Source organism: Salarias fasciatus, chromosome 1 (genome assembly GCF_902148845.1).
Source record: "Salarias fasciatus chromosome 1, fSalaFa1.1, whole genome shotgun sequence".
Classification (NCBI taxonomy): Eukaryota; Metazoa; Chordata; class Actinopteri; order Blenniiformes; family Blenniidae; genus Salarias; species Salarias fasciatus.
The window spans coordinates 9,377,564-9,400,778 of NC_043745.1; the positions used below are offsets into that span (position 1 = coordinate 9,377,564).

The 23,215-nt window shown below is 42.0% G+C and overlaps 2 long non-coding RNA genes across 2 annotated transcripts; one reads left to right on the forward strand and one right to left on the reverse strand.

Moving 5' to 3' along the window:
* The first annotated feature begins 9,743 nt into the window (after window positions 1-9,743).
* On the forward strand, window positions 9,744-22,721 carry LOC115393535 (uncharacterized). Its single transcript, XR_003931965.1, has 3 exons — window positions 9,744-9,755; window positions 11,771-11,773; window positions 22,603-22,721. It is a non-coding gene; the product is annotated as an uncharacterized LOC115393535 (long non-coding RNA).
* LOC115393529 (uncharacterized) lies at window positions 15,963-22,692 on the reverse strand. The gene is made up of 3 exons (XR_003931964.1): window positions 22,605-22,692; window positions 21,848-21,849; window positions 15,963-15,975 (listed from the first exon to the last, which is right to left on the reverse strand). It is a non-coding gene; the product is annotated as an uncharacterized LOC115393529 (long non-coding RNA).
* Window positions 22,722-23,215: the final 494 nt, after the last annotated feature.

Sequence of the window (23,215 nt, forward strand, 5' to 3'; positions counted from 1 at the left end):
ACCCAGGATACCCACTGCTGCTTTTTCAGGCTCTGCAGTTCTTCCTCTGTGTTCAGCAGTAGTGCCTCCTTCAGGCCACCAGCTGTTTCTCCTCCTCTGCAGGGCCGTCCACCACCGTGCTCAAATAGAGACCGTTTTCAAATCGTTGTCCTGTAGACGCAAAACTTTACTGGAACTAAAACATGTTTTTATTTGAAACATGTCGTGTGTAAGAAGGTTTTATTCTGCAGGGGTCTTCAGTTCCTCACAGTTTGCGCACTTCCAGATGCTTGACATGAGAAGATGACAGTATAACATTAAGGAGATACACGTTTTATCCCCTCCTGTGTAAAATTAATCAAGCAGAAGGAGGATTATGTAACCCAGAGGGTTTACCCCCCCGGTACCACTCAGCATGTGTCCTTCCCTCCTGCTGAATTATTACTGCGATCACCAGGAGGGTACAAATTTACCCGCTTTTTATACGGATCACAGCTAGTTCACCATCAGACCAGGAAAATACATTTCATACATGTAGCTCTCTCCATAATCTCAAACTCGAATTTTCCTAACATACCAAACATCAACAGCTGATTTGTTTCCCAACTTATGTCTGCATCTCAATCATTAATGTGACTTCATTTACTTAAACATTAATCAAATACTACTTAATAATTTATTTTATGAACATTATTGTTATTTTTTTTCACCCTAGACTTTCTGCTTTCTTTATGATTCGTGGAGAGACTCCTGCATTCAGGTCTGTGAGTGTAACGGAGAGGACACAGGCTCGGTGGCATGCTGCAGTGGTGTAAAAAAAGCATATAGAGGGTGTAAAGAGAGGGGAGCAGGACGCTCAGCGCATCATGTCAGCTCCCCGTGTAACGGAGGCCAACTGCAGCAATAACTGAAGTTTGCTTCAGGGTCATAAAGATAAGTTTCAAGTCAACAGTGGAGAGGTTGCGAGCCCCCTGATCCAGAACGGGGAGCCGGTTCCACGGGAGAGTAGGTTGATAGCCGAAGGCTGTGCTTGTGTGAGGCGCAACAGAACAACAGCCACGAAAACTGTACACTCTGAATACCATTATCTGAAAGGAAAGAAGTGGATACATGTACTGAACAGCACACGCACAGACATCCTGTCACCTGTCAATATGAGGAGTATCGTACAAATGAAGGTCATGTTGTTGTGTTATTGCAGATTAAATCGTCTTTCTCCCATCATTTCATTGTCGAGTGGGAGAAATTCATTAAGGCTCAGTTTTTTTATTTAAACAGCCTTTTCACAGACTATTTTTGAAACCAGATGAACCTGAAAATGTTCACTCAGTGTATCCATACAGAGATGGTTGATTAAAAAGTTAGTCCTACAGAAACTTCATGAACTGTCATAACTTTGACCTTTTTTTTTTTGTTTTGTTTTCCATTTTCATATGTTTTGTTCTTCTAATCCGGTGTGAAACAAAGTAGAAGTAATATGGTGTATGAGTCATCAGTAAAATTCAATTCAGCTTTATTTATATAGTGCCAATTACAACTTTGTCATTTCTGGACACTTGTACAGAGAAAATCCAGCAGATCCACATGAGCAAGCATAATCGACTATGGAAAGGAAAAACTCCCTTTCAAAAGGAAGAAACCTGCAGAACCAGGCTCAGAGGTGGCGGCTTTCTGCTGTTCCGGTTGGGGTGAGGGGACAGAGAGAGAAAGAAATATGACAGACAGATATATTTCTTCTGTCAACCCCACTCGATGCAGGTGGATCGATACAGGAGTCCTCAGATGATGACCCTCAGGGATCCTGGGGGCGAAGAGAGAGAGAGAGAGAGAGAGAGAGAGAGAGAGAGAGAGAGAGAGAGAGAGAGAGAGAGAGAGAGAGAGAGAGAGACTACAGGAGGGAGAGAGTTCATAGGCTACAAGAGAGACAATGGTCAATAGACATGTAGTAGTGAAACATGTCAAGAAAGAAAGGAGAGAAGTGAAGCGAAACTGGGAGCTGGTTCCACATGGTAGGAGCCCGGGGTTAAGCAAACCGCTTGCACCCATTGGGTCTGGATTGTCTCATTCGATCAATGGATCAGGAGCGATTAATGCCCTGTTGGTGGTCCCACAAACTCAAATGTCTCATTTCTCACTTGTAAAATCACAATTTCCTGTGTATGTATTGTGCGTATGCTTCACGTCTTCTTCATTGTTGTGGTGTATTTCTGTGGCAGTGTTACAGCAGGAATAATAAGGAAATACAATTTTGTATACAATTTTGTTCACAGGAAGTTTTTTGTGATGGACAGAATATTGAATGGTTAGCAACCACAGTGCAAATGCACGCTCATGCACAACTTCATCTCAAATTGTGTTGGTTTGATTATTTTAAACTGTAAAAATATGTTTGGGAAGATGACGTGAATTCAATACAACACTTCCAATACAATAATCACCAAGTTTACAGAACAGCTTACGAAGTGAAATTCTCCGACAAGCATGTCTCCACATTCTTCTGTCAATATATTCCAATTGTCTTTCATCATGTAGTGGTTTGTGCTTTGCTTCTTGTGTTATTTTGAGATTCCGTGCTCTGTTTCCATGGATCAGCGCGGGGTGGCGAGGGGTCATATCGGCCGCACAGTGGTCATTTTGACAGACGCAACACCGCGCAGAGCCAAAAATGCTAATTTGGTTCACCGGTCACCTCCACTTGAGCCAAAGTGGGTGGGGCAGTACACCAGGGGGAGGTGTCGACAGATTCAGCTTGGCGCAGTGACAATTTTGTAGCAAAACACTGAGTGAACGGGGCGCTGAAAGCTCGCCAGTTGGAACCACGTTTATTCTCGGTGCCTCTTGGACCACTGGTTGGAGAAGGAGTGGGGCAGCCTGAAGACAGTCGTCCTCCCCTGCCCTTAATGCCCCCCGCCTGTGGAGGGTGGGCCACCCCTACGCATGATGTCTAGAAATAGCTGGTGGTCCTCACGTGGGCCCACCTCAGCCTGCATCTCCCTCCTCTCCATCCTCCACCTCCTCGGTCCATTCAAAAAAATAATAAAACCATTAGCATCTGTCAGTCAGCAACAAATTACTATCCAATGAGACAAGAGCATTTCTTGGTGGAAACGTGAGATCAGACTGCATCTTTAGATATGGTTTCATAACCCTGTGAATATTCTGTCTATCAGATTTCAAGTTATGTGACTGTTTTCTCCCCCAACTTTAATTTGTGTGGCTATAAATCCTGTGATCCCCCAGACTTCTATAACAATGATAAGCTTGCTTAGCGACATGCGAGACATTTCCACTGAGACAGTGAGCTTTGTTATCCTCCCAGTGCAGTGTGAGCATGTCTGTTAATTAACCCGTACAACATGTACCAAATGTCCTTCTCCAGCTGACAGGATGCATGTTAACTCACATGTCTAAATTAATATTCTCCAGGACTTGTCAGTCCTGCTGTGGAAGTTACACAACCTGTTGCCATAGCAATGCTGACGGCATTTCAGATGGGGATGTCGGTCAGTCCTGATAAATATGGACAACAGCGTAAATGGCGTTTTTCCACACGGTGATGAATAAAACATGTTAAACATAATGTAGGTTTTGAATCAATACAACATCTCAGCACGCGAAACAATGCAGAGGCTGCTGGGTTTCAGAACAAAAGATCCAAGCTCCAAACATCCTTCTTGTGAGGAGAGACCAGCGACCCCTTTTTCACCTCCAGAAGTATGAAAAAGCTTTGTCAGCTTGAACAGAGTAAAACAAAATGTAGCTGCAATAGCTGAGAGGCAGTGGAAGTAGTGCTCCTAATGATTTCCAGGGTCAAGTCCAACCTGAGATTACATGAGTTTTACACTCCCAGCCCCCTGACCGCATGCTGTATGCTCTGAGAGACGCTTTTATCTCAGCAGCTCTGGAACTGTGCTCCTCCACCTCCGGTGTGGTGAGCTGCAAGCCTGCATGTATTAAATGTATTCCTGCCCCAGCTCACCTGATTCAAACTAATGTGGTGTTATCAGGCTTCTGCAGAGCTCGTTGTCAACCACCTACGACATCCACCAGTTCATTCCAACCAGCTGGATTTCCCATTATAATGTGTACAGTGGACTGATAAGCCGCGCTAACTTGCTTCAAATTAAATTAAACTCTTGTCAAATTTGTTTATGGAGCGAAACGGGGCAACACAAAATGACAACACGTGCAGTGCGTATGCTGAGACCACAAGCACAAAGATCAGTGTAGCCAGGCAGACGAACACAATCACAGCTCCTGAACGTTTTGACGGGGGTTTAAAATGTTGTTGATTATTCTTATGTAGTACATGTTTTATGATGCATTGGTTTGCAAGATAATTCAAAATCTACAGAATTCAATTTTTTTTTTCCTCAATTTTCATCTGGAGAAAATATGCTTGTTGTGGCCTCACTGTTAAAATAAAGCCGTTTAAATGTTTTTATTTTTCCCTGTTAAAGAGTGATGTGTTTTAAACACATGTCACCAGGAAGAGTTTTTAAATGTTTCCTTTAAAAACCTCTGTTGAGAATACCAGGAATGATACCCTTATAATTACAGGTGCCTTAAGGAGTTTGCACGTTTTATGGGAAACAGCGCCCCCTGCAGGCCTTGGGCGTAATGCAGCTTAGTGAAAAACTCGTTCTTGTGGCTCCCGTGCACGGAAGAGGGGAACTCCTTCTTCGCTCTTTTAGTAGCGCTCAAGTAAGATTTAAGTTTCTTTTACCTGGTGGAGTCTGTGTGGAGCTGTGGCAGCGCTAGAAGCCAGTCTTTTCTCACTTTCTGGAAGCTCCTGCTCAGTTGTTGCTCACTAAGCATCTGGCGGAGTAATGGCGGACAAAATGAAACCTAACTTAATCAGGCCAGCCGGAGCGCGCATTACGTCATTCCTTTCAAATTCTCCCCAAAAAAATGCTGGTGCCGGACCGGCACTGTGACTTTCAAGTGACAATTTAGCGCTGTTAGAGGTTCTTGCAATGAATATGTCAGGGCACATTGTACACATCATTAAAAATGTGTAACATATTTATGGTGGAAAATAAGTATTTTTAAAGTTGAAAAACTCCTTAATGCACCTTTAATTATTGCCCTGTGTATGGGTGAAAAAAATCAGAGTGTTGGAAATACTTCAGCCATTTCTGTGTAAACATGAACTGTAATTTAAGGTTGTTTCATCATGCTGGTGAACCTCAAACTGTCACTTTACTGGGTGACCGTATTCTGAAAACCCAAAGTGAGGACACCATACCAGACCCTTGGAGAAACTATAAAACAATCATACATACTCGGTACTCAAAATAAAAGTCAAAATATTCATTTTCTGTTTGAAGTGAACATTTTCTATGATGTAAACATAAAGCTCTGCATATATTGATATAGAGAACAAATCAGATAATTAAAGGATTTTTCACATTCACATGAAAAAATGCTTTCTCCTTTGAATTTGATGACTGTGACATAGAAAATTTTAATGGGAAGAGTGAGATGTCTCTAGAAGACCATTCTACTGCTGTAAAGCTTAAAAGTTATTGCACAACATGGGTCAGAATAAAAAGAGTAATTAAGAGAGGTATGCAAAGACAAGCTGGATTTATAAATGTGGAGAACAACTTCTCTTGCAACATTAAATTGTGGCTTTTTTCAGAGCTCAACATTTACAATACATGCGATCGTGACTGAATTCAATCAAGGTGATTTTACTGCATGAAGGTTAGACTTTGGTGGAAATCACAAGCTCAGAGAAATGTTTGTGAGCACAGTTCATCATGCAGTCTACAGAATTCTGGTTTGTACGTCGTCCTAAGCCTTTTAGCCATTGGGATTGAACACTTCCACTGTTTATTTTCCAGTCTGAGCAAACACAAACTCTGCTGCTTGGAAGCAGAGCCGACACTAGAACAGAGGAAGCTGCTTTCATGTCAGTGAGCTGCAGCCCGCCGCTTGTGATGCTGTTTACATTCAAAGCTGACTCACATTGTGGTCAAAGTCTGTTAGAGAGCAGTCCAACACACCCACAACTCCAGCCAGTACTGACCAACCGGCTGTATGAATTATTTCTTCAACACTCTCCCACCTTCCTGTTTCTGAGGAACATCTGTAGCCTGCTGTAAAAAATCTGTTTCCAGCAGCAATATTTATGAGATGACTAAAGTTGTACTGTCCTATATGCAAATGAGCTAACCTTTTCATGTGATTCCAGATACTTCATTAGGTAAAAGTAGTTATTAAGGTAGTTTTTTTTTTCTTTCTTTCTTTTTTCTGCAGAAGTTGCACGATCGCTGTTGTTCCTGAATACCAACAAACCTCCTAAGAACAGCCTCAGTATTTTGTGGATTTGCACCAAAACATAATATTAAGAACATCCTCGATGGACTTGGACAGGACCATTAACATTTAACATCCTGAGATCCGATATTCTGAGTATTGATCAGTTCAGACCAAGGCTAAAATCAAGACTCTCTTTGATTTGCAGTCAAGTTTAAGTGTTGAAATGTGTGAAAAGGCCTTGTGTTGGTCATCTTTTTTTCATACCTGCTTCAGTGCTTTCCCTAGATGGCTGAGCATCATGGAAAATGTCTTCAACACTAAATGAATGCAGGAATACATAACAAATCACCTTGGATCAATACAAGCAAACATTTTGGAGACTCAACAACATTTTACATTACATTAGGAACAGCGACTCATTTTGAATTTGATGCCAAAGACACCAGTGAAGTGTTGGGACAGATCCGGGGCTATCATTGAGTAGGAGCCTCTCTTTTTGAAACATCACTCTGTGAAAGTGAAGCCAGTTTTTCAAGGTCTTGGAGGAAAAAGTCCCGTTTTTAGATGCTCACCAACCTGTGTCTTCTTTTGTCTCCACTTCACGTGGAACCCTTTACCTTCAGAGAAACAGCCAATAAACTTTACATACACAATATGATCGAGGTGGGGGATCAAACCACTAACCTTGGCTTTGGAAAACTACCCACTACACCCAGTGAGCCACGCTGCAGCTGCCTGTTTCTTTTCCTTTGAGCTGCGTGACGACAAGCGGGAAGGTAAAATGTGGGATATATTAAATGTGAATGTGTGTCTGTTTGTGATGTACTGATGACGTGAACACATTGTTTTCTAGCTCATGACGTTGTTCTTTGCAGTTCACGTTTGAAGATTGTAAAGTGTGTTGTGCTCAAGGACAATGATTCCTCAGATTTTTGATTTTCACTGGAATATTGCTCTTCTGCCTTCTCTCTCTTGCTGTCACTGTGCTTCACATGTAGAAGATATTGACCTTGTTTTTTATTCATTCTGACTGTGATTAACATCACAATGTATGACTGGATTTCAGATCTTTTTATCCATGTTGTGTTTTGAACTTTTCATAATGGCGTTGACCCTCTTCGTACACCTTCTGATGAATGTGCCATTCAGGCTCTAATGAAGGATTCCAGCTCTCTGCGGGCTCTGTCGGCCTCAGTGTTTTTCTGTTCGGGCTTCAAACACTGAGGGAGAAACGCTTGAAACTGCATGAAAACCCTCAATTTCATTCAGGTTATTTATTTGTCACATTTTATCGTTGATTCCATCTTTTATCAGTCTGTTAAATAGACCCAGCTCGCTCCCGATTTCTGTAAATTGGAAATACTTTGGATTTTATCATTGATCAGAATTCTTAATAAAAACCAATTTGTTGCCCTGTTGTTGTGTCTTGTGGTTTGTTATTCCCTTAGAGTTCAGAGTATAATGTCATTCTATGCTTCTTGTGATGTCTTTAGGATTTTCATGTTAGATCATATTATTTATATTTCTTACAGTTCCCTTCATGTCAAGGTTTCATATTGCAGCCATGTTCTGCAGGTGCTTTCTGTTTTCTGGTTTCAGGTTGTCATATAGTCAGATTTCAGTGTCTGCCCATATCTTGGAAATGGTTCTGTATTGTATGTTGCTTTCTGTGGCCCTTGTCTATGTTTAGTTTGAAGCAGGGCTTCATGCTTTATGTCTGGCATGTTTCCATGCCCACCTCCTCCCTTTATTTATTTATTCATTTTTTTGTTAGGTCTGACTCCTTGTGTGACTATCCTTGATTGTTGTCAGCTGTGCCTCATTTTCTCATATGCATATGCATATGAGGGGTAATCCACATGGGATTTCATCCAAAAACACAATTTCTATTACATCAGTCCAACAAATCGAGATCTCAATGAGATCAGACCAAACTGTACGAGAACAGAACACCGTCGCTACATCATGTACGCCTTCCCTCCACCAACTCCGCACAACTGTACGACATCAATCCGTGATTTTATGCGACCATACACACACCATGTATGTAGTCCGTCTGTCAGCACTACGAAAACACTCTCAACTGCCTCTGTGATAACAGCGATAAGTTCTTTTTCTTTCTTCTTTTTTTTTTCAATGAGAAATCACTTCTCTACCATGGCATACCATCTGCGGCAATCTGCGCATCTTGACAGCCTCAGTACGTCAGTGTATCAGTGAATCAGTCTCATCATTCCTGCAGTTGTTGAAGAGTTTGCGGTCCAGCCCTCTGAGTCCAGGGGCCTTACCTACAAAGCTCGCAGCGCACAAAACGAGCACCAAACTATGCGCAGCGGCTCCTCTGCGCCAATTTTGTGAAGGGAAAAAATGCGTGTGACTCTGCGGTCCTCACCGCCAACAAAATAGCTGCCGTACACGACCGCACAATTCAGAAAAACTACGTGGAGACGAAAAAGGAGAAGGAAACAGAATTGAAAGTCCTTTATTTGTCCCGCATGGGGAAATTGCAGGGTTGCAGCGGCAAAAAACGTAGAAAGAAAAGTAGAAAAATACAAAGTCCAACCATACACGGAAAAGTTGAATATATAATATATAATATATTGTTCTCAATTAAATGGCAAATTGACACAAAAATGTTTACTATTTTGCCATGGCCATATCTGACGTCCAAACCCCGAATCATCCCGGGTTCACAGCCTCTATGTGCTACAGCGCATTAAAGCCATGTTGGCTCAAGAGGCAAAACAATTTTGATAATGCCTGGACGCACAATCATATTGTGCAACCAATTTCCACTACATTTTTATGTTAAGTTTTTTTTTTTTTTTTTTAAGGTGTTTCTGCAATGTTGAGACTCTATGAATTATGACAACTCGTCTTCAAGTCGGACCACTTTTTTTCACTTCAGCAGTCGTGCCCCGATGGCACTGGCACCTGCTCCCACTCAACGTTTTTCCGTTTGTTTGTCCCTCCACTGCTGTGTCCTCCAAAAAGGACAGAAGACCGGCTCCCCACCTCACCAATAAGGGCCGCAGCATCACCTCAAACCTCCACAGCAGCAGCAATCTGCTCACCTCTTCTCATGTCAGTGCTATGCGCCAAACCCTCTAATATACCCAAATTTCGTTCATAAGTTCATTTGCATACCCATATATGGTGCCAAGGGGTGGAGTTGGGGCGGGATTGTGGGTGGGATCGACCCATGTTCTTGTTCTCCGCAGGATTTGGAACCATTACTTGGAAATTGCGGACAGCTGTGCCGCAGACTTTTTTTTTGGCTCCTGAATTTTTCGAAGTTTGCGTTGCGTTCCCACGCACGATTATTGTCAGATTTTCCCGCAGAGTTTTACAGGTAAGGCCCCAGGTCTGTCTACTTTTTTCTCTGTGACCGCAGCCTGTCCTTGCTTTTGGTGTTTTGTCTGTTTTGGTCAACTGAATACCTTTATCCCAAACCCAGCTTTGTCTGAATAAGAAAAAAACAGCCAAAGTCTAGTCTGTCACGCATTTGGGTCTTCAGTCTGAGCTTGACATTTATGAACAAGCAGCTAACAAGAAAGACAGCAAAACACTGATTGACTAAAAATATGACAACAGACAACAGCAAGCAGGTGTTACAACGAGAAAGTAATGCTTATTTATAACTGTGAGCAAAATTAAAGCTTTGCAGGTGAGATGTACAAAAGCAGACAATGGCTCTGAAACAGTGTTGATGAATGACAATGATGTGTGTAATACAGAAACACATTACTTTTTAATTATGACAAAGGTGTACCTACATCTATTTTGTGTCTGATTGGCAAAAAGTTTCACAAAGTTTAAAAAAAAAATCTTAAAGCTGCTTGGAAATACTGTGGAGTCGATTTCGGCTCCATTTTCATAATGTTTTCAAGTGGAACCTTAAAAACTTTCATAACGTTTAGGGTGTCTGCTTACACAACAACAGTGCTCAGAGCCACTGAAAACGCAACTTTTGGGAAAGAGCCCCTCAGATGGAAACTCTCCAACTCCTCCTCCGTGTAAACAGACGACAACGTAACTTTGCTAAAACATGAAGACCATATTAAATAGTTCTCCTGCATGTGCGCAATGAACACTACCAACGTTTGTCTCCAGGCTGTCAAGACTCCCAGTCCATATCCTCCTGGAACTACCAAGTCCCAGGAGGACATTGGACTTGACAGTTGCTCGGAATAGGAATCAACTTCTTGATCTGTACATTGTTCAGAGATTTCCCTTACATGGTGCTTTTCCACCACTTGAGATGTCCTCAAAGCACTTTACACTTTTTATCACATTCACCCATGCATTCACAGACCGATAGACTCTTCCAAAGCACGAGTCCATCCATTGGGAGCAGTGCCTTGCTCAAGGACAATTCAACAAATAGACAGACTGGGAATCAAACCTCCACCTTCTAAATGAAGTAAGACTTCTTTAACCAACTGGGCTACCCTCTTTTGCACTGTGTGTAAACAGACATCATTTTCAAAACAATGACACATAAGCACAAAAATTTTCTGAAATGAAAACCAAAACAAAGATGTCAATGGGGCCTTAAGCTCAATGGAGTGTAATTGTCCCACCAATATATAGTTTGTAGGCTTCCTACGCTTTCAAAAGAACTAAACAAATATAAGACAATCCAAAATTCTGCACTCCAGAGCCTGTGTTGTGCCCCTGTCAGTGCTCCTCTAGTATATGTATATAGATTTTTGACTATTTCTGAATCACTGCACATCTTTTCAAATTCAAATCCAGCATCTTACAACAAAGTGTTGAATTTACTTGGCTGAAAACCTGCTGACTGGCTGCTTGCACGCTGTGAGTGACATGAAGTGGAAGGTTCGCTCTAAATCTCAGCGGCGGCGCTGAACCCGTTTGTGTGTTAGAAATCCTCAAAGTCTGGTAGAGCGTGTGTTTCTCAGCTGGCTCACGGGGGAGCGGCACATCAAACAGCGTTAAGGAAACTCTCCAGTGGTGACTGAATATTAGGCTGCAGTGCAGGACGCTCGCTAGATTAAACATCCCGCTCGCAGCCCACAAACCACACAGTCTCGACTTGAATGTTCTTTCCTGCTGCTTTTGAATGCATGCACCTGAGTAAGACCTCAAAGTTCTGGGGATCGTTCACACCAGATCCTAAATTTCTGCGAAACTTGATTGCTGCGCAGGAGACGAAGTACTTCGACCTGTACAGACATTTTGATCAGGGATTATAGATGTGTGCTTGAAGGATTAGGATCCAATTAACTCGAGGTTTGTGAGTGATGATGATGATGTTTGGAGACTTTTCTTTTTCTTCGCCTGTTTCTTACAAGTGCAGCTCCTCCATTAATAGATTTTCAACAAACAGTTCTCAGATGACTCACGGGCATATTTGTTGGATACTCCACCATGCTGTCTGTGTGTTTCCAAACTGCCCACTCTATAGCTGTTTTTTTTTTCTTTAAAATATGTTGGCTGAAATACAAGACGAAGCATGCTCCAAGTAGCCTCACGGCTTAGTAATTCCACCGTGTGCGAGTGTGTGTGCGCGCATATGTTTTTGTGTTTATAATAATAATAAGATTTTGCTTTATCAAAATTATTCCCTCTGTTCCGCACCTCTCAGACTTGGCTGTGACATTATTGCAAATCCTTCAGCAGCGATACGGCTGCACTACATCAGACTCAGAAAGCCGGACGTGCTTCTCTGAGCCGAAACACACACACACACACACACACACACACACACACACACACACACACACACACACACACACACACACACACACACTTTATCTTTTATCCTTAACTGCCCTTGTTTTCTGCAGATTGAAATGTACTTTCCATCTTTCTTTTTTGTCAGAAGACAGGATCCTGCTTTCTGCTATCTGAATTAGAAAATATGCGACAACCTGACAGCACCTTCTCCTGCAGAGAAGAGCCTCTTCTTCCTCCATTTTTTTGGACTGAATTATGTATAGCGGCTCAGAAGACACTCCCCGGCCACGGTGGTGTTACTTTCCTGATATTACTTATTCAGCATGTCTAACCTTGGGCCCCATTAGCGTAGGAGAGGCAGAGCCATTTCCTCGGCTCTTCATGTTCAAACACAGGACCAACACAGAAGCAGGAGCTGGAAGCCCGCTGTGAGTCACATCTTCCCTCTCTGTATTTGCAGCCCGCTGCTCTGCCCTCCTTTGGCAAATTAAAGGCAGGACTTCATAGCTATAAGCTACAGATAGCATGCACTGCCACAGGCAGCAGAGTCCCCGGGTTCGCCATATTTGTCTACAGGATGTGACATCGCCGCGCCGCACGTCTTTGATCTGCTTCGGGTTTCCTTTTTTTTTTTATATTGCCTTGTCTTTGCAGATCAGCGGCGGAGACGGGAGAGAGTGTTTATTTCCCTGAAACGTGCGGTGCTGCAGCCGTCACCTGGTTGAGGTGATTTGTGTGCACGCCACTGATGTACGGAGCGAGCGCTATGCCCCCAGTGTTCATTTCATATCACCGACCCGAGCAATCGCATGTGGGCATTTTTTATTCCTTTGTGCACGTCTTCCTTTGACATGTTGTCAGCATGGAAATTCGCAGCGCCCTGCCACTCTTCCTCCAGCAACCTCTTGATGTGCCACACTGAGAGTCGTGTCATGAATAAACATGCAGTCGTACAAAGGCATGAGTGTTGGTTAGAGATGAGATAGACAGTTTACAAGTGTTTGAAGGGGAGGGTCTGCAGAGAGGAGACTGACAGGGTCATAGAGCCCATCTGAAAATTATTTATTAAAAAAAGAGCTGCTTCCAGCAAGACCTTTCTTTATTTATGTATTTATTTGTATGTTTAAGGCTTGCTTGCATAAGATTCTGGGTTGTAGGCTCCTGCTGGCATTTATTCAAGTCATATTTCTAGAAGTCCTATTCCAAAAGGTTAAAACATTTTCATATATATATATTTCTCGTTCTCAGCTCTGTCAGTCCTAAGACATGCTGAGCTTTCAACATTGTTAGAAACTAGCAACAATAGCTCCTTAAGTCAGAAGGAATAAGAAAAAAGCAGACTCTTTAAACTGAGAGGCTCCTGGAGCTCTGACAAGAATTCACCGGCTGGTGCAGCTTGTCAAAGACAAAAAAAAACAAAAAAAAAACACATCAGGCAGCAAAACCTCTTAACCTTCACTCCTCTTTCCTAAATTGTGAAACCATTTGCATCAACGGAGATCTGACCACTGGGGTTCTCCTGCCGCTGACTGTGAATAGACCCAGCCTGTCAGACGATTTGGAGTTTTGGTCAAAAACCTCAGATATTACCTCCAAATGTAATTAGATCTCATTACATAGCCTAATGTTCTGTTAAGGTATGTTAATGCATTATTCTTAATGGTTTGTTACTGTCTGTAGAAACCATCACACATTTCATATGAACATTCTTTAAAAGTCAGTGTTGGTTCACCAAACGGAGAACTACAAATAGTGTTAATAGTTGTTTTACAAATCAATTTAAAAAAAGGTCCCGATTCTGTAAACAGTATTCATGTTTTTGCTGTATGCAGATATCATAATGACAGAAAACTCAGAGGCGATGGTTGATCTGGATGGTCTTCAGTTGCTGTTAATCAGAGGAGGAATCACACTGAGAACTTGTGGAATCAGTAGACTTGATTAAACAGAGAGCAGTCAGTGGGGTTGTGAATGATGTGATTTTTCATCATATAGGCTCAAAATAAGCAGTAGGTACATTGAATCCCACTGACACACTGTTATTTAATTATCTGAATCTAAAATGCCACTTCAGTGGACCGGAACAGTTTTAATCTCTTTGACTCTTCTTTGCTGGAACTTAGTTTCTTTTTCAAGAAGCATCACACGCATCAACAAACCAACACACACACACACACGCACACACACACACACCCACTAACAAGCCAACACGCACATCAACATGCTTGTAATTTGATACCTGCCTCATTATTTTCAAATTTAGTTTATCTTCTCAGCTGTTGCCTTTAGGCAGCATTTTTAAAATGTTTTATTGAAACATAAAGTACATTGAAATATAGTATTTTTAGGTGTTTCCTGTTATGTTGAGCTGAATTGGGTTGTTTAAGTCTTTGGACAGCCAAACCCATACCACAGTGCATGCAGGAGTGACTCTTCAATCTGCTCCTTCATGTCTCTGCTGGTAAATTCCTCCACGTTGTGGTCGCACCCTCAGTGCCTTCGTACTTGAAATTTGTAGATCAGAGATTTAAGCCTGTGGTTAAAGATGAAAAAACGTATCTTTTCCTGCCTGGTCCTGAAATCAAGAGAGCAAATATGCATTCAGTCAAGCCAGTGTTGTCCCTCCTCCTCTTGCAGCCACATGTCATCTTGAGATGTCAACTTTTATCCACTTGTGCACATGTGCAGCATTAACTGGTGTGGCATTACCAAACCAGACGCGTCCCTCGGCCTCTCGGAGTGGATTATCAGATGAGTCTCACATCCGTCTGCTTTCACATGCATGTGGCACTCTCCGCCTTGTCTCTTATCCTCTGTGGGTGGTGGATGAAAAGGAGGGTGTCGCTGAATAGCGGTTGCTGAATGCCATGGTGGCGACAGGAGCAGCGGGGAGATGTCATCTGAGGTGGGGGAATAGCCTCTCCTGGTTGATTTCCCAGTCATGTAGTGTGCTTGTCTGTCTGCAGTGGAGCAGATAGCGTCAGAGGGACATCAGGAGGGGCTCAGGGGATTGTTCGCTAACAGATCAACCAGGAAAACATGTTCTCAATGACATGCTGAGCGACCACGGGCGAATGCTGACAGACTCTGTTTTCACCTTGACTTCACAGATGAGTTTTTAAGATTGACTCTCTGAATTTTTGCGCTATTTAAAGCTGCACCCAAATCCATATGTATGAACGCGCTCGTCTTATTAAATCAAAACTTTGGGCCGTATCACGGAAAAGTATTGTAATACCACAGACTGAGATGCAATTGATTTGCTCTGTTTCCCTAAATTAAATTCAGGTATGGGCTTTAATACAGCAGGAAATTTACTCCCCACAGGAATATGACATTCAGTAATTAAGAGTGAAATGCAAACTGTATTCTAATCAGCAGGAGAGAGCTACCAGACCGGAAACAAAGGCTTTGCTCACTCATGTAAGCTGTTGTTTTATTTGGGTTTAAATCCAAATAGTTTTTCTTCTTCTCAGTACATCTCACAATTCATACAGCAGACGTTCAGCCTGATCGAATCAAGGTTTGTCTGCAGCTTCATATTGTATACACACACACACACACACACACACACACACACACACACACACACACACACACACACACACACACACACATACCTTGTATATGTAAGCCATCAACATTACCCAGTGAGGATAATATCTGACAGAAGCACAAACTGACACTATTCAAAAATAACTAAAAAAAAAAAAAAACAACTAAAAACAACTAAAAAACAAGATTACCTGTACGAATTACTTCCTGTAATACAGGACTGTGTGAGAGTCAAGAATTCAATAATGGTCAATAGAATAGAATAGATGATAGATAATAATGTGAAAAACTGTAATAATAGATAATAATGTGAAAAGTTTGAATCCTTGATTAATAAAAAATGACTCTATAATCCATGTGACTTTTTTCATAAGAAAACTGCACAAAACCTGCAAATGTCATTTTATGTATGTACGAGTGCAGTTGTCACATTTTGGAAGGATGTTCTGTGTCATGGTACACATTTTGTGTCTTTTCTTTTAGAGGTTTTTAAGGTCCTGATTACTGGATAACAATGCTCTGAAAATGCTACTTTATGAAAACAGCCCCCAAGCGTGAACTTTTCGAAAATGCCCAGTGTGCGTGTGCACCACGGCCATCCCAAATAATTCTTCCACACTGTTACCCTCCAGAGTGTCATGACTCCCAGTCCACATTCTTCCGCACTCGGTAGTTTTAGAAATGAAGAAAAGGCAATCAAACACACGAATGTCCGTGTACTCACCTTTGTTCATGTTCATAGCATATTCATCTCTGAACAAGTTTGTGAGGTTCCATCACAAAAAAACCTACAGCACCCATTACTGGGCCTATGTGAGAACGGTGTGATTTCCGTCTGAACAGACATTGCAAGTAAACGGAAGTGAAACAAAAACAAGTAAGACAAGTAAAAGTCACAGAGGTTGCAGGGCCTGGATTATTCCTGCTGTCCAGCCTGGAGACCTCCAGCTGACCACTCTTCAAATTCACGGCACTTCCAGCTATTTTGACTTTGCATGCAGATGAAGTCGAGGTCTCAGGGTCTGATCAGCACTGCCGTGCCAAAGTCAGATTGACCTCAGAAAGGACGCACGTGTTGATGTAGATGATCAGTCTTCAAATATACAGATGCCACCCCAAACTACATATGTTAGTGGGCTCGTACACACGTTTAAAAGACTGCAGCCTCAAACTTACACAAACTTCTCCAACACAGTGCAGACATGTTGTTCGTAATCCTCATAAAAATATTAGCAGAGTTTACTTCACTTTACTAACTTATACATTTCTAACCGATAACATACATGGATAGATATGAAAACAATGGATCTCTCCTGTGATGCAGATGTCCAAATGTCAACTCAGTTTTGATGACAGTTTTGACAAACATCAACTCAGTTTTGACAAACTTTCTAAACAGCATTGTCAATCAAATGAAATCCATTTCATATACTATGTTGTTGCTGTGTTTTGTTACTGTATGTTAGAACATGTAGAAGCAAACCGTGAGTCTCATTCTTCAACAGGACTCAGTCTCAAATGAACTGAGGTCTGCTGCTGCCACTGTCTTCTTATTCAAAACAATCTCCATAAGCTAAATGCAGATTTATCCCTCAAAATGTTTTTTTCTCCAAATATTGTGTAATTACACAACTGCACTCAGTAGGTGCAGATTGATTTTCTTCCGTCTCAGATTACTTACTGAAGATTTTTAATTACCCAATAAATAAACTGGATCTCTCTTCTGACCAGACACCTGCTGAACAGCACTCATGCTGCAAGAATTTTCTTCAAAATAACGACTTTTTATGTCAAATGTTTTAAAAAAAACTTGTTTTGCTTTTTTTCCCTCATTATTTTTTTCCCTTATTTCTTACTTCCTTCCACATAGCTGCCTTTATTATTTTAACGGAATAGGATTCATAATTTAGATTCCAAGCCAAGAACAAAATTAACTGTAATGAAAAAACCTTGACAGAAAAGTTGCAAAGCTGAATCATAACTTTGACGTAAAGCTTCCAGCTCTACGTGGGTTTCAAGCATGATGGGAGGAGCTGTATGCGGATGAGGTGTCGCTATAATGTTGAGGGGCGGGGCCACCCCTGGTCTACCAGCTGCACTGTGTTCACTGAAGATTGTGAACTCACGCTGAAGGGAATTATTATCTCCCTGTCTAAGAATTGAATGAAGAGCACAATATATTTTTTCATCCGAACAATGTTTCAGATTCTTTTCTTTCTTTTTTTTTGTGCTTGAGGAGTTCTCACTGCACTTGTTCAGCAGCTCTTCAGTTCAAACACATTTCACATGGATGCCAGTCTTGTGCCTTTGGAGAAATACCTTTCCAATGAAGGCAGATCAATTTTTAGATAGCTCAAGCGTCATTGCCTCTCACTGGTGAGCTTTTCTTCGTGCCAGAAGTGCATCCTACTTCTCCAAAGCCAGCGTTGTGCCGTCTCCCTTCGACTGTCAGGCTCCGGCTGAGGATCAGTACCTCGTGCGACCCCATATCCAGCAAAGTGAACAGTCCCTGTAAGTTTTGTGCGTGGGCTGGCAGAAGTCAGAAGTTTGTTCCAGCATGTACTGGGTGAGGAGCCAGGTTAGCATTGGAGATGGGTTAGTCACAGGCCAACACAAGCATTATTTTTTCATGGTTTCATGTGATATTCATGACCGTTGGACTGGGAATACAAATCAAAAATACCCACAGACCGACGAGTGGAGGACAAGCCGAGCAGTTCCTGTCTTTTTTGGACTGCTGTTGTTGGAAACAAGTCAGGGTTGCCCATTTAAGAGAAAAGGTAAAAAAAAAAAAAAAAAAAAAAATGCAGCTAAAATACTGTCAGTCAAAGAAATTCTCGGTCATTACAAAGAATTGCTCACCAGGTTTGATGATGCGCCATGAATACACTTTTCCTGTAGTTTCAGAATGAATCCTTCACATGTTTGCCAATATTTTCTCAATTTCCAACAGTTTAGGTATCTCATCACCACTTAACCCCAAACAGAAGTATTTGGACTTGTGAGCAGATTACGTTGATTCTTATTTGTTGGAGAAGCCCAACTTTATCCAAATGTCATATCCATTGCTTGTGTGGCAGTATGGGTGTGTTTATTGTTGTTCTCCGCCTATTGGTTGGGGGCGCTATAAAAACCCCTCGTACGTCTGTGTCGTGCTCTGGTTCTTGCACTTCCGGGTTGGTGCTGGCTGGTAGCGGTGTTCCAGGAGAGCAGTATCGCGATGGCTCCAGGGTAGCGGTTCTGCCCTGTTCGAGCCCCGTTTCCAGCGCAGACACACCACGGCTGTCTTTGTTCTTTGTTTTTGTCCGTCCTGGAGCTGCTGTCATACGAACTGTTGATCCTGAATGGTGTCCTTGATACGGTGGCGTGTTGGTGTGGGCCAGCCCAACCGCGCCCGGGACTTTTGACTGAAATGAAGCGCTCGTCTGTAAATTAAGTTTTTTTTCGCTCGCCTCTCTGTGTACTTCAAAATGATAATTTAACCGAACTCAATTAAGAACAGAATAAACTATTTTTAACTTGGAACCTCTGACCTCCTTTTGTTAACCGGTGAACCTGTGTCCTTCTGTGTGACTGGGGAAGCTGAGGAGATTACTATCATCCAAATTGACCAGACGCACCCACTCTGTTACACTTGAAAAAAATGTGACTTAACACGATGAAGGCAGATTTCCCCACAGAACCCACTGTAATCCTGCTGCAGCGGTCGTGTTCATTCAGACTATTTGGACATAGTGTGTACCCATCCCCGAGTGAAAAACCTCAAGTTCAAGCCTTTTCTCTGAGCGGGGGAATCGTGAAATGCTGTGAAAAGCCAGTTCACAGTAAAAGTAATACAACACCCGGAATGAGCTGGCAGCTATGATAAAAGTGTCTCTGAGGGTGCAACATTTCTTAAATGAAAAAAGCACATTCTTACCTGTCTGCTGCAACAAACTCTAACAGGCGCATGTGGCTAAAATACAAGATATTGTTACAAAAAGAGGCAAATGACGCCTCAGATGTGCAAAATGAGGCAGAAATGTGGGGAAATCCAGGCTGTGCTGCTGTGTTCAAGATGAAGTGATGAGATTCTGGAAGCCTGTCGCCAAGCAGCACTTTATGCTTGTCCCTTTTTAGTGAATGCAATATCTAAATACCTTTTATTACATTCCTTGACAGTGTTTGGGGCATCTGTACAGCGTATTATGAGTTTGGACACATATTAATGTATCTCAAACTGTGCTTGCTGACAGCACCATTAAACATTCAGACAGTAATTCTAGTTTCTTTTGAGAGCCATTTTATTTGGTCTTCACTTATCATTTTGATGACACCAGTGCAGCTTATTTCTTCAAATTGAAATGTAGGGGAACTTATTTAAAGGTATATGGATTATTATGCAAATGAAGTGTCCTCATGAGGAGATGGAAACGGATGATCGGAAAGTCGGCTCAATTCAAATACACCCGTGGGCTGCTCAGCCATTAGGAAACAAGCAAACAGCAGTGTTTTTATTGGAGTCTCTCTTTAAATTACTTCATCGAAAGATTACGAGTTGAGAAACTCCCACTCACAAGTTTGAAGACAACAACAAGTCAATCCCTAAATTAATCTACAAAGAAAATGACAATTTTAGCCGAAGAGTCAAACCCAGAGATGGAGTGGTGAAACATAGGGCTCTATTTTGGAGCAGCGCACCTCTTCTGCGCCTTGCCTGCACCGGGCCAACGCACTGTGTCCAAGGTATTTAGCAATTTTAGTGCATGGCACGTTCCATGGCTCTGTCCCTCCCACCAGTGCAAGTGTCAAAGAGGGAGGAGAGATGGTGCTACTGGGTTTAATACATGGTCCGCCACCCTGAGTGGCACCACGAAATTAGAGCCCGTAAAGTCAATAATCCTTCCAAACTTCATTTCTTTAACAGATGAGCATGCTGTTGTTGTTGCTGTTTGGTTTGTTTTCTAGCTAATAAGCTATAAACTCTAACATGGCCCTTTCATCTGAAGCAGATGAACTTCAATTTCCAAAATCCAAAAATGGATATTTCTCCCTCTTTTGAAAAATAACATTGTTCACAACTGAATCATTCATTCACACAAACCCTCATAAAAATCTTGTTGAGAAACCTCGCTTAGTGTACATGTAAAGCAAAGGTTCAAGTTCACTGAAATATCACCGTTTCTGCTCAATGTACACAGACCTGACCAGGCTCCTTCACTGTGTGATTGTAACTATTGGCTGTGATACACTGGGCGTCTTCTGGTTGTTGGGCTGTTCGGTGTTAGTTTTTGTGATCTACAGGATGTTTTTGGTCTTTTTGTGGTATTTATGGTCTTGAGCTCCTGTCCTGCAAACCATGATATCATATTTACACGCAGAGAAACAATGACAGCTGACATGCAAGGTACTCAATACGTCCAATCGGAGCACTTTGAGGGGTCAGTGTCTTGCTCCAAGGCACTTTGCCATGACGGCGGATTGAATCTAGAACCTTCATATTGAGCAACGACTCCTGCTACCAACTGAAAGCACTCTTTCTTCTGTACATCCACAAATGCTCCTGTGTTGAACTGAGGTCAAATTTGCCTCTCAGAGTTGAAAGTTCCCACTTTTAAAGTGTTTCGAAGCCTTTTCTCCACTCCAAAGTGGAAAGTTTCCAAGTTTCTCAAAATCTCCAGCACATTGCTGAGCCTCATTCATAGTGTGCATAAAGAAGAAACTGTCTAAATGTCACTTCATGCTTCTATATGCCTATTGCATTCAATCCATTGTAAATCCAAATAGTGGTCAAATACCAAGAAGAGTTTAGTTCATTTTTAGAGAAAAGAAAGTGAATTGTAACTCAGATTGCATTAATGTTGATCACAGTGTGAGGCAGTATTTCAGCCAGCTTGTGGTCTGTGAGGCTGTAAAAACCTCGAGGAGTCACGCATCCACTCTTCAAGAACTGCCACCGTTTGTTATTCGCTTCTGATCTCGACACAGAGCACAGCGAGCGGACGGATAGCTCTGTGTGAATCCGTATGTATATTTAACGCGGAACATAAATGAACCACGAGCTGCGTGGAATCTATCCAGTCAGAGGAAGATGCTTTATTGCCAAGATCAACTGACGCTGAAGCTGCATGTTCTAAAATCATTATCATACGATGAGACAGCTTTTCTTTTTCCCCCCCGACTTTTCTGATTGGAATCTCTTTAAAAACTTTGCTTTCCAAAGTGCAGAATGAAAAAAGTTTGTGGCATCAGCATCAACTGTCAGTTGATATTACATCGCATTTGTCTTTCTTTTTTTTTGTCGCTCATTTACATCCGCTATTGTCCTATTTTTACCATCTCCAGGAAACTTGTAAACACCAACAGCTTGATCCCTGCCTTGCCCTCAGAACGCCGTCTCCTCACATCCTCCCTCCCTCATTTAATCTCTACCTGAGTGTTTGGTTTTAACAGTGAGCGAAGTGCGTCTTTTAAGCTGCGGTGAAGGAGAGACAAGGTCCTTCAGGTCCCAGAAGGTCTGGGGTGATTCTGTTTAACAAACTGCAGCCGTATTTGAAGCCGCATCTAAAGTGAACTCACAAACTTTTACTTAAACCCTTCTTCACTCATCCTGGGTATTTATAGTCAGGCTATTCAAAGAGTCGGAGCAATCACCTCCCCTCAGAGAACATGAAACACTTTGCTGAATTACTTTTTTCTTCTTGAGCGTATGTCTTTTAGCTTCCTCCCAAGTATTCTTTACCTACATTTCCTGCAAGTAACTCATTTTGGAAGTGAGGCATCAGAACCAGTTCAGGACAAATCATGTTAAAACGATCTGTTTTCTGGGGTCTCTAACTTTTTTTCAGTGAGATCCACTCTGTAGAAGTGATGCATATTTGTAAAATGTCTACATTCGCTTGTAATCTTGTTTCTTTCTGCAAGTTTTTTTGAGCAGTTAACTAAAGTAATTTAAGAGTCAATGCAGTGAAATTCTCTTCCTATCATCATGAAGCAGAATCCACTCACTAACAGGGATGGTGAGCTGGTTTGGGTCGTGAAGCAGGTTAGTTTTACCCTCCTGATGATGTTTTGTTGCAATAGTAATCCTGCTCAGTACGAGCGGAACCGCAGGTTCAGACGTGTTTGGCTGAGGAGCCAATGGTGCGAGGCTACCATCTGTGGGATTATGACTGAACGCCTCTAAGTCAGAATCCCGCCTAGACGTGATGAGACATAGCGCCGCGGAACTTCAGTTGATCTCGATTACCCGGCCAACGGTTTCCCATTTGAGTGATATTTCATTATATTTTTAGAAATTGCTGCAGGGAGGTTAAAAATGAACCAGGAGTTTGGAAACCTCTGATCTACTTTGACTTTAAAGTCTTAAAATATTCTTTAATTATGCTGTGGGGTTGAAATTTTTAGAGATGAGTCTTCTGTCAAACCGGTTGATATAGACTTTTCTCAAGCTGGAGCAAGTTTCTCACATTTCAAGCTGAATGTATTTCCTGTGTCTTCTGCAGTCTGCTGATCGTTACCGGGAGGAGGCACAGTTTGTCCCCACTGACAACAGCAGACAAGAGAAAAAGTGAGAGAAGGTGTGGACATTAGGGGTTTCTTATGGAGGAAATCTCGAGCATTTCAGTCATAGATATCGGATGAAACACAGACAAAAACACAAAACAAAAGCATCTCTGCTGGACATCTGCCCTACCCGATGGCTCATTTCTTTCCTTTACAAGTGAAGCAG